Genomic DNA, 10,201 nt, shown 5'->3' on the forward strand with positions numbered 1-10,201 from the left:
TTGTTTTTTGCTTATTTGTTTTGTTTTGTTTGCAAGGATGGTGGAGAGATGAACTTCAGCAAATCTAATAAATATGTGTAGGGAAATAAGAATTGTGCATTGCTGAAGTCTATCTGGGATTCTTTCTGAAAGGAAATTCACTCTCTGATGTCCTTGCACTTAACACAGGTTCAATTTTATTGTTCAACTTACTTTTGTGGACTGTGGAAAGGATGACAAAATCATGGACTTTTTATAGGAATCCTAGGAAAGAGAGGAATGAGTTGAAATTTGTCGAATTAAAATATATTTTTTTACTATATATTTGAATATATGTATTGGCCTATGCAGGACCATGGAGAGAGTTAACCAAACCAGCAGTGTCTCCGAGTTCATCCTCCTGGGACTCTCCTCCCGGCCCGAGGACCAGAAGCCACTCTTTGCCCTCTTCTTCATCATGTACGTAGTCACCATAGTGGGAAACGTGCTTATCATCCTGGCCATCCGCTCTGACACTCAGCTCCAGACACCCATGTATTTTTTCCTTAGCATTTTATCCTTTATTGATGTTTGCTACACAACCACCATAGTTCCCAAGATGCTGGTGAACTTTCTGTCAAAGCAGAAGTCCATCTCCTATGCTGAGTGTATGACCCAGATGTATTTCTTCTTGGCTTTTGCCAACACAGAGAGTTACCTCCTGGAAGCCATGGCCATTGACCGCTATGTGGCCATCTGTGACCCCTTCCACTATGTCACCACCATGAGCCGCCGCCCCTGTGTCCTGCTGGTGACCTTCTCCTGCTCCATCTCTCACCTCCATTCCCTCTTACTTGTTCTCCTGATAAATCGTCTTCTCTTTTGTAACTCCAATATCATCCACCACTTCCTCTGCGACATCAACCCTCTACTGAAACTGTCCTGCTCCTCCACATTTGTCAATGAAATTGTAATTAACACTGAAGGACTGGCAACCCTGGTGAGCCCTTTCATATGAGTAATCATCTCTTACCTACGAATCCTCACTGTTGTTCTTAAGATCCCTTCAGCTGCTGGGAAACATAAAGCTTTCTCTACCTGTGGTTCCCATGTCACCATGGTGACCCTCTTTTATGGAAGCATTATTTATGTTTATTTCTGACCCCTGTCTACCTACACCATCAAGGACCGAGTGGCAACAGTCATCTACACTGTTCTGTCTTCCATGCTGAACCCTTTTATCTACAGCCTGAGGAACAAAGATACGAAGAGAGGCCTGAGGAAGCTGATGAACAGGAGGATGTCCTAGGCAGCCTCCTGTAACCCTTCTCCTGAGGCCCCTCACTTCTGATGGTTCTTGGTGTGTACATCAAGCTACTGAAGGTTAGCACTCCTAAGCCAAGAGTCCATTAAAAATGGTGTAGATGACTGTTGAGACTAGAATATACAGTCTTATTTATAGTATAATTATATAAGTATACAATATATTCATATATATACATATATATCCACCAATCAAAGCCACCTTATTGCAGTCCCCCAACTGGCCAGAGTCTTCATACCCAGTCCTCATCTCCCCTCCCATTCTCTTTTGTCATTCACTCCTTTCAAGTGCAGCTGAAAATGAATATCCTGCGTTAACTTCTCTTGACCAAATATCTCCTTATTCTATCAGTCATGGGCACAGAATGGCTGATTACATGAGTATCTGGAACCTAGAAACAGATAAGGGGAAACCCTTCTCTTTTCAGGGCTCTTGAGAAGCCCTTGAGCTCTGACTATGATAGATGTTGAGAAGACCTCCATGTCTAGGGACAGGAAATGCCTTTGTCCACTTGGAGACAGGCTAGCAGCTGGCCTGATGATTTCTTAGAAGTTAGGGCCTATTGCTATTCTTGAAAGTAGTTTCTATGGTGTAGTTCTCTTTTCTATTGTGTAATTCTTCAATAAAATATTAACAATAGGCATTTGTTATTGCTCAGTCTCTCAGTCATGTCCGACTCTTTGCAACCCCATAGACTGCAGCATGCCAGTCCTCCCTGTCCTTCTCTATCTCCCAGAGTTGGCTCAAACTCATGTCCTTTGAGTCAGTGATGCCATCCAACCATCTCATCCACTGTCATCCCCTTCTCCTCCTGCCTTCAATCCTTCCCAGCATCAATGTCATTTCCAATAATTCAGCTCTTCCCATCAGGTGGCCAAAGTTTTGGAGCTTCTGCTTCAACATCAGTCCTTCCAATGATTATTCAGGACTGATTTCCTTTAGAATTAACTGGTTTGATCTCCTTGCAGTCCAAGGGACTCTCAAGAGTCTCCTCCTGCATCACAGTTTGAAAGCATCAATCCTTTGATGGTCAGCCTTCTTTAAGGTCCAGCTCTCATATCTGTAGGTGACTACTGGAAAAATCATAGCTCTGACTAGATGGATCTGTGTCAGAAAAGTGATGTCTGCTTTTTAATATGCTGTCTAGGTTTGTCAACAGATATAGCCTTATGAAATTAAAAGATGCTTGCTCTTTGGAAGGAAAGTTATGACCAACCTGGACAGCATATTAAAAAGTAGAGACATTACTTTGTCAACAAAGGTCCTTCTAGTCAAGGCTATGGTTTTTCCAGTGGTCATGTATGGATGTGAGAGTTGGACTATAAAGAAAGCTGAGTGCCGAAGAATTGATGCTTTTGAACTATGGTGTTGGAGAAGACTCTTGAGAGTCCCTTGGACTGCAAAGAGATCCAACCAGTCCATCCTACAGGAGATCAGTCCTGGGTGTTCCTTGGAAGAACTGATGCTGAGGCTGAAACTCCAATACTTTGGCCATCTGACGTGAAGAGCTGACTCATTTGAAAAGACCCTGATGCTGGGAAAGATTGAGGGCAGACGGAGAAGGGGACGACAGAGGATGAGATGGTTGGATGGCATCACCGACTCAATGGACATGGGTTTGTTGTGGACTCTGGGAATTGGCGATGGACAGGGAGGCCTGGTGTGCTGCAGTTCATGGGGTCGCAAAGAGTCAGACATGACCGAGCGACTGAACTGAACTGAACTTACTGTACTCTGGCCACCTGAGGAAGACTCTATGTCTATGCCTGACAAAATGGAGCAGGGTACAGCAGTGTTTTCTTCCTTCTGGGCAGATTGGGATGTCTGCAAAAGCTTCTGGCCACATCAGAGTCTGGCAGCAAAAACACAAGCATCAGCTCCTGATTCTCTGAGGTGAGTTCTGGGAAAATACTCAGAAAAATCTGGGAAATGGGGAGATGTAGCCTTCTATGTCCCATTCTAGACTAGGTGAATCAGAATCTACAGAAGAAGGAATTCCCTGGTGGTCCAGTGGCTAAGACTCTGGATTCTCATTACAGGCAGCCTGGGTTCCATTCCTGGTGAGGGAACTAGATCCCATATGCTGCAACTAAAGATCCTGCATGCTGCAACTAAGACCCAGTGCAGTCAGATAAACACATTTTTTTAAATAAAATTAGGTAACAAAAATTTTCTAAAAGAATCTACAGAGGAGAGGCTCAGGGATTTTTCATAAGCTTCTCAGATGATCTGAGGCAACTGGCATTACACCATGTACTGGAACTGCATTTATGTATGACAACTCTACACCAGGACTTCTGTAGCTACCTGGATAAAACAAGGGGCTCTGCAAGACACAGAAGATAGAAAGTATCAGAACTCAGTAGCTAGAACTCCACTTTAATTGCCCCTGTACATGTGCGATCAGTTTCTCAAACATGTCTGACTCTTTTGTGACCCCATGGACAGTAGCCCGCCAGGCTCCTCTGTCCATGGAATTTTCCAGGCAAGAATATTGGAGTGAGTAGTCATTTCCTCCTCCAAGGGATCTTCCCCATCCAGGGATCGAACCTTCATCTTGCATCTCCTGCACTGGCAGGCAGATTCTTTACTATCAGTTCTTTACTATTGTGCCATCAATTGCGACTGCAGTAGAAAAGTAGCCTGTCAGCAGCCTAGTGGGCAGCTCTACCATCCTCCCATTTGCCTTCCCAAACCCACTGCCTCCATTATGATTCTTCTCTTAGATCCACTTTTTCCTTCTCTGCCCAACCTCCCCTGGAGCCACTGGTTTCAAGTGCTACACACCTGAAGACCACTCTCCGTTATGCTCCGAAGAAAGATGGGCATTTAGACTCATCAGAGTAGTCAAATTACATGCCATATCCACTCTTTCAGAAGAAAGAAAACATCATCATTTAGAAAGATTGTTTATAAAAAGATGGTTTGTGTTCACCCTCAGGAGTGATTAGGAAAACTTACAACCAGGGTGAGATATTATTTTACACACAGCAGATGAACAAGAAAAAAAATATTTCTGGCAATTCTGAACACCGGTGAGTGCAGGGAACAGTGAAGGTCTATGAGTGCACAAAGGAGTATAATTTGGTTTGGTCACTTGGAGAACAATTGCCCTCATTTTTCAACATTAACATTGAATACAGTGTAGTGAGATGACAATCTGAGCTCTATGAGGTATATAATAGGCTAGTTTCACTGCCTTAGAAATGCTCTCTATTTCACCTATTCATTTCCTCCCACCGAGAAAGACAAAAAACCCTCCAGGATTTCCCTGGTGGTGCAGTGGTCAAGAATCCACCTGCCAGTGCAGGAAACGCGAGTTCAGTCCCTGGTCGGGGGAGATTCCACATGTCTTGGAGCAGCTAAGCCCATGAGCCACAGCTACTGAGCCTGTGTTTTAGAGCCCACGAGTGAAACTGCTGAGCCGCTGTGCACAGCTACTGAAGCCCGCAGGCCTAGAGCACGTGCTCAACAAGAGAAGCCACCACATGAATCCGCCACAGGTGTACACGTGTTCCCCATCCTGAACCCCCCTCCCACCTCCCTCCCCATACCATCCCTCTGGGTCATCCCAGTGCACCGGCCCCAAGCATCCTGTATCATGCATCAAACCTGGACTGGCGATTCGTTTCACATATGATAATACACATGTTTCAATGCCATTCTCCCAAATCATCCCACCCTCTCCCTCTCCCACAGAGTCCAAAAGACTGTTCTATACATCTGTGTCTCTTTTGCTGTCTCGCATACAGGGTTATCATTCCCATCTCTCTAAATTCCATATATATGCATTAGTATACTATATTGGTGTTTTTCTTTTTGGCTTACTTCACTCTGTATAATAGGCTCCAGTTTCATCCACCTCCTTAGAACTGATTCAAATGTATTCTTTTTAATGGCTGAGTAATACTCCATTGTGTATATGTACCACAGCTTTCTTATCCATTCATCTGCTGATGGACATCTAGGTTGCTTCCATGTCCTGGCTATTATAAACAGTGCTGCGATGAACACTGGGGTACACGTGTCTCTTTCAATTCTGGTTTCCTCAGTGTGTATGCCCAGCAGTGGGATTGCTGGGTCATATGGCAGTTCTATTTCCAGTTTTTTAAGGACTCTCCACACTGTTCTCCATAGTAGACCTCACTGACACTTGATGTTTATCAAAAGGTTAACTAAAGGAAAAATTATCTGGAGAAGATTGCCCAAATGACGTGTATAACATCCATACCTTCTCACGGATCTGATATCCAGTATATTGTCAATGCAGATCACTGGAGATATAAACATCTGTGTGCTCAGCCACTCAGTCATGTCCAACTCTTTGCAACTCCATTGACTGTAGCCCAGCAGGCTCCCTTGTCCATGGGATTTACTAGGCAAGAATACTTGCCATTTCCTACTCCAGGGGGTCTTCTCGGCCCAGGGATTGAACCCACAATTCTCATGTCTTCTGCATTGGCAGGTGGAGTCTTTACCACTAGTGCTATCTAGACAGTGTGATTTTTGCCTCCAAACCATTACGAATATTAATTTTGATGCACCAACGTGATTTCCAAAAGCCTCTAGCAGAAGCTGCTTAAAAGAAAGCTCATGCATTGTGTCTGTTCTTAGAACACAGATGTTAGTATTTCATCTAAGCGACTGTTTATTTTTATCTTTGGTTGTGAATTCTGTGACTGATCAGAAAGCTTGGAGCCAAATCTAAGGCTCACCCGTAACAAGGGTCATTACCATCTGCACTTTCAGAGTCATTCCTGGCTCAATTTTATGTCCCCACCCTTGTTTATTCCTTCTTTTGTGCTTGTCTAACCTAATTTTCAGTTTACCCATCTTGTAGCTTATATGTTCCTCCTAGCTGCCTTAAACTCTTCAGAAGTAAGATCTACTATAAAGATAAATAATTTTTAAGTCAGAGAAGAAAACCCACCAAACTGGAAAAACAATGGTCATCTCTGGGTAGCAGAAGTATAGTTTTTTAAAATTTACTTCCCCATAAGGGATATCAAAATAAGATAAAAATATTAAAAACCAAAAGTTAATTTAATTCTATCAGTTTTTTATAGAAATTTAAAAAAAATTATTCTAAAATTTGTATGAAAATGCCAAAGAACCTAGAAGAATCTAAATAAATTTGAGAAAAAATAAGAAGGAGGGGACTCATACTACCTAGCTTCAAGACTTACTAAGCTACAATAATCGACAGTGTGCTATTGTTTTTTTTTTTTTAATTTTTACTTTGGATGATTTCTTTTATTTTGTGTTTCACATATTATCCAGTTTCACATTCTCACAAGATCAGCAATTACAAGAGCCATCTCATCTTCTAAGTCTGAAAATGGCAAGACAGCCACAGCTGCAGCCAACAGCAAAGCACTGACGTGCTCCCAAAACAAAAAGTTGCACAATTTTTCCTTCATTTTTCTTAAACTAAGAAAATGCTAAGGCTCACTGCTGAAGAAAGGAAACCCTTTTCTTCTTCATGCCTCAAAAGAAAACGTTAAACTTATCTGACAAGGCTGACAAGGGTTCTTCAGTAATTAATTGCACACACACACGAAGCTTTCAGTTCAGTTCAGTTCAATTCAGTCACAGTCGTGTCCGACTCTTTGTGACCGCATGGACTGCAGCACCGCCAGAATTTCCTGTCCATCACCAACTCCCGGAGCTGCCTCAGACTCACATCCATTAAGTCAGTGATGCCATCCAAACATCTCATCCTCCATCATCCCCTTCTCCTCCTGCCTTTAATCCTTCCCAGCATCAGGGTCTTTTCCCAATGAGTCAGTTCTTCACATCAGGTGGCCAAAGTATTGGAGCTTCAGCTTCAGCATCAGTCTTCCCAATGAATATTCAAGACTGATTTCCTTTAGGATTGACTGGTTTGATCTCCTTGCAGTCCAAGGGACTCTCAAGAGTCTTCTTCAACACCACAGTTCAAAAGCATCAGTTTTTTGGCACTCAGCTTTCCTTATAGTCCAACTCTCACATCCATATATGACTACTGGAAAAACCATAGCTTTGACTAGACGGACCCTTGTCAGCAAAGTAATGTCTCTGCTTTTTAATATGCTGTCTAGGTTGGTCATGAAGGAAATGGCACCCCACTCCAGTACTCCTGCCTGGAAAATCCCGTGGATGGAGGAGTCTAGTAGTCTACATTCCATGGGGTCGCAAAGAGTCAGACACTACTGAGTGACTAAACTTTCACTTTCAAACTTAGGTTGGTCATAGCAAGCAGCAAGGGTCTTTTACTTTCATATCTGCAGTGATTTTGGAGCCCAAAAAAATAAAGTCCACCACTGTTTCCATTGTTTCCCCATCTATTTGCCATGAAGTGATAACAGGATGGGATGCCATGATCTTAGTTTTTTTAATGTTGAGCTTTAAGTCAGCCTTTTCACTCTCCTCTTTCATGTTGCATAAACATTTTGTTACACAGGGTACAAAAACGCTTTCACTTTTTTCGTTGGTTTCAAAGTTTGGAAAGACTGAGGAGCCACGGCAGGGGTGGGATGTGCCAGGGTACACCGGGGAGAGGTAAGCAAAGTGAGCAGAGAAAGGATTTTCTTAATGGTTGTTGGCCCATCTGAGGAGGAGGAAGCAGAGCCCCCTGATTTGAAATGACCAGGAAAACGCTCTGTCTTGGCTGGGTGGTCCTTCCTGTTCAGCCTGGAAGTGAGTAGGGGGGTGGTGGTGGTGGAGTGCCAGCCACCGAGCAGAACTGGCTACAGGGCTTGGTCCTCGATGAAGCCAGGTGGGTGCAGGGCAGAGGGGTAGGGAGAGGGACCCAGAATGACGATGAGCCCTTAGTGGCCAGGCCTTGTTGCCATGGTGAAGCAATGTGAGAACTCATGTACACGTAGTTTTAAGTGTCTTAATTCATGCCAGAAAACATTCAAAACTAAATGCTTCAGTGTCTTGAGGTGGGGTTACGGAAGCAGATTTGGGAGGTTGGGACTTGCTCAGTCCCCACGGAGCCCTGACTTCAGCAAGAAAGGCCCTGAATCCAGCCCTGAGGCCTTGGAGACAGACTGTGGGGCAGGACAGGGCTGAGGAGGAAGAGAGGAAGAAAAAGAGTTCACTGAGTCAGGCTTAAAATTCGCAGTCTTTGGAGGGCAGCAGCTCTGCAGGGCCACCTGGGGGCACGGGGCACTCAGAGTGGCTTCCTCCCCTGTGGGGCGGGGGCCTCGAGCTGTGGTGACAAGGGTAAAGAGCCAACAGAAGTGCCGCTATTTCCATCCTGGCTGGGTGGTGTCAGAGGAAGTGTACCAGCACACCTGGTGCTTCTGATCTGTGGTGTTGGAGAAGACTCTTGAGAGTCTCTTGGACTGCAAGGAGATTCAACCAGTCCATCCTAAAGGAAATCAGTCTTGAATATTCATTGGAAGGACTGATCCTGAAGCTGAAGCTCCAATACTTTGGCCACCTGATGCGAAGAACTGACTCATTGGGAAAAGACCCTGATGCTGGGAAAGACTCAAGGCGAGAGGAGAAGGGGATGACAGAGGATGAGATGTTTGGATGGCATCACTGACTCAATGGATGTGAGTTTGAGGCAGCTCCAGGAGTTGGGATAGACAGGGAAGCCTGGAGTGCTGCAGTCCATGGGGTCACAAAAAGTCGGATGCGATTGAGCAATTGAACTGAGCTGAACTGAACCAGTGCACCTGAGCATGCAGGGTGCAGCAGCAGCGGTGGCGACTGGGTAGGTGAACCGGCGGTATGTGAGATAGCTGGGATCAGCTCCATAGTGTACAGAGGGTAGGGGGCCCAGGCCTCTGGGGATTCGGGGATCGGAGCGGCCCCCATCGGGTTATAGGTGTCCCCTGAGATGAAGTGCGCTCCAAGGGTGGGGCGGGCAATGGTAGGATTTGGTGTAGCCATTCACTTGTTCTTCCCTTTAGCTCGTCGTCTTCCCTTGTGGTTCCGCTAGTAAAGGATCCGCCTGCAATGCCAGAGACCTGGGTCCGAACCCTAGGTTAGGAAGATACCCTGGAAAAGGGAACGGCTACCCACTCCAGTATTCTGGCCTGGAGAAGTCCATGGACTGTATAGTCCATGGGGTCGCAAAGAGTTGGACACGACTGAGTGACTTTCACTTTAGCTTGTTCTTGGCCATCTTGGTGTTGGCTTTGGCAAACTCTAGCCTCAAAGACTGCGGGTTTTCAGCATCAAAGCAAATACCGTTCAATGCATTCTTGGCGGTGGCTGCTCCTGCCCAACAGTCAAAGACCACAAAACAAACAGGCTGTCTTGATGTGAGCATGATCAGGGATGATTCATACCCCTTGAAAGGCCTGAAGAGCAGGTCGAGTTGTCTGGGTTTAATGTCCACAGGGAACCCACTGACCCGCAGTGTCCTGACCTCCTCCTCCTCCAGGGTGCCGCCGGAGCCCACGCCATGCCAGTGCTGTGCTCGCCGTCAGGCTTCAGGTTGCTCATGGTGCTGCCTGAGGGCTAGCTTGGCGCGGCCGGGAGAGGAAATTTTAAAGACTGACAATCCAAGTCCTGAGCATCTGGAAATCTCATTCATTGCAAAAATGGAACAGTTGCTTAAAATGATTTGACAGTTTCTTAAAAGGTTTAACATACCCCTATCATGTAACCCAGAAATCCCACTCCTAGATACTCCAAAAGAAATGAAAATTGTGCTTACACAAAGAAATGTATGCCAGTATTTTGTAGCATCTTTATTCATACTAGCCAAAATCTAAGACAGTCTAGGAACTGCTGGGTGGATCAACAAATAATGGTATATCTACACAGGAAATGATACTGAACTAAAAAGGCAAGAACTATGATGATACAACAACTTGGATGAAACTCAAAAGCAGTATGCAAAGTGAAAGAAGCTAAATAAACAAACTACAAAGCTACATACTGTGTGATCCTATTTATATTACGTTTTTTCTGGAG

The 10,201-nt window shown here is 44.8% G+C and overlaps 2 pseudogenes; one reads left to right on the plus strand and one right to left on the minus strand.

Moving 5' to 3' along the window:
• The first annotated feature begins 322 nt into the window (after positions 1–322).
• LOC101121338 (olfactory receptor 1L3-like) lies at positions 323–1,267 on the plus strand (annotated as a pseudogene).
• A 7,110-nt stretch (positions 1,268–8,377) lies between these two features.
• Positions 8,378–9,727, minus strand: LOC101121591 (RNA-binding protein with multiple splicing 2-like; annotated as a pseudogene).
• Between the last annotated feature and the right edge of the window lie 474 nt (positions 9,728–10,201).

Source organism: Ovis aries, chromosome 3 (genome assembly GCF_016772045.2).
Source record: "Ovis aries strain OAR_USU_Benz2616 breed Rambouillet chromosome 3, ARS-UI_Ramb_v3.0, whole genome shotgun sequence".
NCBI classification, from domain to species: Eukaryota; Metazoa; Chordata; class Mammalia; order Artiodactyla; family Bovidae; genus Ovis; species Ovis aries.